We start from the raw sequence: 3,740 nt of genomic DNA on the forward strand, positions 1-3,740 counted from the left end.
TTTATTGACAATGCAAGGCAATAGACTCTGCTGAACATAACAAACTATGGGCCGCCTTGAGAAAAAAATGGAATCCTAGAACACTTCTTCATTCTCAAGTGGAATTTGTACATCGATCAAGTGGCAGTTGTGATAACAGAGCAAGGGAACACCACAGTTTAAAATTAGGAAAGGTGTGCATCAGGGTTGTACTCTCTCACTATACTTATCCAAACTGTATGCTTAGCAAATAATCAGAAAAGCTGGCTTATATGAAGAGCAATGCAGCATCAGGTTTGAAAGCTTATTTACAACATGAGGCATGCAGATGACACAATTTGGCTTGCTTAAAGTGAGGAAGAATTGAAGCACTTGTTGATGAAGATCGAGGATTGCAGCCTTCAATATGGATTACAACTCAATGTAAAGAAGACTCACATCCTAATAATCGTGCCAGTAGCTAACATCATAATAAAGAGAGAAAGTGTAAAGTTTTCAAGACATTGTGTTGTTTGGATCCACAATCAATGGAAGCAGCAGTCAAGAGATCAAAAGAAGCATTGCCTTGGGTAAATCTACATATGAAATCATTAAAAGTGTTGAAAATAAGCAAGTTTCTTTGAGGACTATGGTGTGCCTGACTCAAGCCAGGGTATTTTAAATTGCCTTATATGCATGTTAAAGTCGGGCATTGAATAAACAAGATCAAAGGAGAAATGATGGGTTTGAATTATGGTGATCTGGAAGCATATTGAAGTAATGTGGACCGCCAAAAGAACAAGCAAACAAATAAGTCTTAGAAGACTTATAACCACTCTCAGTCTCAAGGACCGACTGAATACTACCTGTCCCGACCCCAAGTCTCTTTGTAGTCTTACAGGGCACCCTATTTAAGGCCGCATGCAGGGCCCCCTATGCTCTTGAAGACCTGCTATGCCCAGTGATCCACAATGGCTTCAAAACTAGCTGATGAGACTGGGCCCCAGGACAAGGTACACTACCTTCCAGAAAGGTTCCGGGCAGCCCCAACTTCCTGGATGCCTACTACACACCTTTCCAGACTTATACAACTCTTTCCATCAGCTGGATTCTGCAGTGTCAGGGGACCATGCGATGCCCCCTTTGCCTTTGGGGCTGTAACTCCCATGCTGAGCCCTGGCCTAGAACTGCAGATTAGTTTGTTCTATGATCTGTCCAAGTACACCATGGAGCCACCATGGTATCTTTTCCCCCTTCCCTTAGGGCGATGCTGCACTCCCTGAATGGCCAGGATACAGGAGCCAGCAGCAACAACTTCGGCCACATCAATGGCAGAGCATCAGTGGCCAATGCTATGGAGCTGAAATCTTAATCCTGCAGCCCCCTCTGACTGCCTCTCAGCTACCAAAAGGTCTGAAAACCTCCTAGTTGTCTTGTATCCCCAGCCAGCAGGCTTAGGATGGCCCTGGAGTCCTGAGCCCAGAGGGGAAGTCTCTTCCTTACAACTTCAGGGAGGAAGACCTGAACTTAGTCCTGTATGGAACCATTGTCAGCTCAGAGTATCAAGCCCAAAGGCACCGTGCTTTTCCTGGCTCTGTGATCCCCACCAGCAGCACTAGATCTGATTCTCTTCATTAGAGTCTCGATAAAGATGCCATTTTGCCCCCAGAAAGTCTCTGTATTTTGCAGACAGTGTTCAGGGAAGCCCCCACACTACAGAGTGTTGTGTAGTATCCTCATTGCCAAAGGAGTTTGGTTTGGGCCCTTCAAGGAAAATTGGCCCATGCCAGTGAAATTAAGATCAACAGAGACAATTTTCTGATGTGAGAGATTTTTGAAGATGGTCATTTGAGCCACTTTGTAGATAGAAAAGGAGCTGCAGGGAGGTGGATGCTCTATGCCAACTGTACACACTCCCCCAAGGTACAGAACCTAGTTGTCATGCAATGTAAAGGGCCAATATTTAACAAGAACAGCGAGATCTATCAGAACCAAGAGCTCCTTGTGTCATACTGAGACTGCTATGAGAAGTTTCTGGACATCCCTATGAACCTGCAGTGCATAGAGCAGGGCCCTCTGAAAAGTCTGCAGACGGTTATAAATGTGAGAGATGCAGAAAACTATTTACTTACAGATACAACAGAGAGAAGCACCTCAGTGTAGACAAGTATAGATGAGGGGGGTCAAAACTTCCCTGTTTCCTCTGAAATAATTCCTTTCAGAAGCGGGACCAACTCAGAATCCACGTGTTCCACATACCACATATGTGACAAGAACCACTCTCACATGTGCTCTACATGTGAGAAATGTTTCTTCAAACTTCTAGCCTGGAAAAACACATGAGAAGCTAGTCTAGAGACAGACCCTACCAGTTGTGTGTATTGTGTAAAGAAGCTCACTGCCCCAGTATCCTTTGCAAACATATGGGTCAGCATTCTTGGGAGAAGCCCTCCAAGCGCAAGCAGTGTGGTAAACCTTTTGCGTTCCATGCACCCCCTGACAGTTGTGTCAGATGCTCCCTCGGAATGGCAATGACTACTCTGAGCCCGTGAGAAAACCCTCTCAGCTTAAGAAGCTCCCACGTGAAGCGCCTACTACTGGCACTCGGTGGTTTCAGAAGGAGTCGGATAATGAGATCCAAGAATCTATTTCTTTCGTATTATTGCTGTGTGGTGAGCAAGTGTTTGTAATATTGAGATGAGAAAAATGGAGTTGATCCATGGGAGAATTGCCTTTTTTATTGACTTTTTTAATAGCCTTTGCAAAACTGTCTCATCTCAACTTTTAACAAGAATTTGATAATTCGCCTAGAAACAGTGAAAGCTGGTTGTTGTCAGTGTGCGACTTGTGGGAAACTCAATAGAAACCCTGGAAAGATCTATAGAAGGCCCAGTTACTTCATCGGGGATGTGGAGAACTGTCTTTTGATTTGTCTGTGGGAAAAATGAAGAAGCCTTTTCCTTTATTGTTTTCCATGGACCCCAACTTGTAATATTACTTGTCTTTGGCCATCAACTATTAATCTTTCTTCATAGGACAAATACTCTTTTTTAATAGTTTGGTGTTACCTTGTCCAGATAGCATGCATTTTAATGGTTCAACCATGGCAAGAGGAGTTGTACAATCATCACCACAATCAAATGTGGAGAACTTTCTTCTTCCTTGTATTCATTGTTATTTGTGTAGTTATTTTTTGAAGTTGTGCTAAAAATATGCACAAGGCCTTCTCCAGTTTGACAACTTCTACATGTATAATTCAGTCCCATTTATTGTACTCTTCATGCTGTGTAACCATGAAGAGATCCTTTTCCAAATTACTCTGCCACCATGAACACAAGCACAGTTCCTCCTAGGGAGAAACTCTTCCTCCTTCGCCCATGGTCACCACGGGTTGGTCAAGTCTGGTGGCTTTCTCCTTTTTTCGTAGTTTTCTTGATGTAATGTTCATATAGCGTGCGCTTCCACGTTTGTATTGCTTTTAAGGGGAATTGTATGTAGATAATCACAATCAATTCTGGTGTCTTCTCCCCTCTTAATCTTTCATTCTTAAAAATAATAATAATTTTAAATTGTTGGCGCTCACATCATCCCCACCACATCACTGTTGCTTAATTATTTGGTTCAGTAATACTAGAGAAAATTCATTTAAGAGTAATGAAATTATTTGCACCACCCTCTGTGACCTTTACTAATTCAAAGAAAGAAAGAAAAGCTATTGTCTAACAAAGGCTAAAGAATTGCAATAGGGTAAAATAAAGATACGTATACCCTTAAAGACAAAA

General features: G+C 42.5%; 1 pseudogene; it reads left to right on the forward strand.

Annotated features, from left to right (window-relative positions):
- Window positions 1–929: 929 nt before the first annotated feature.
- On the forward strand, window positions 930–2,510 carry LOC101646722 (annotated as a pseudogene).
- The last annotated feature ends 1,230 nt before the right edge of the window (window positions 2,511–3,740 follow it).

This window comes from Echinops telfairi, unplaced genomic scaffold, assembly GCF_000313985.2.
Source record: "Echinops telfairi isolate 266 unplaced genomic scaffold, ASM31398v2 ScPeMD7_14;HRSCAF=57, whole genome shotgun sequence".
Lineage (NCBI taxonomy): Eukaryota > Metazoa > Chordata > Mammalia > Afrosoricida > Tenrecidae > Echinops > Echinops telfairi.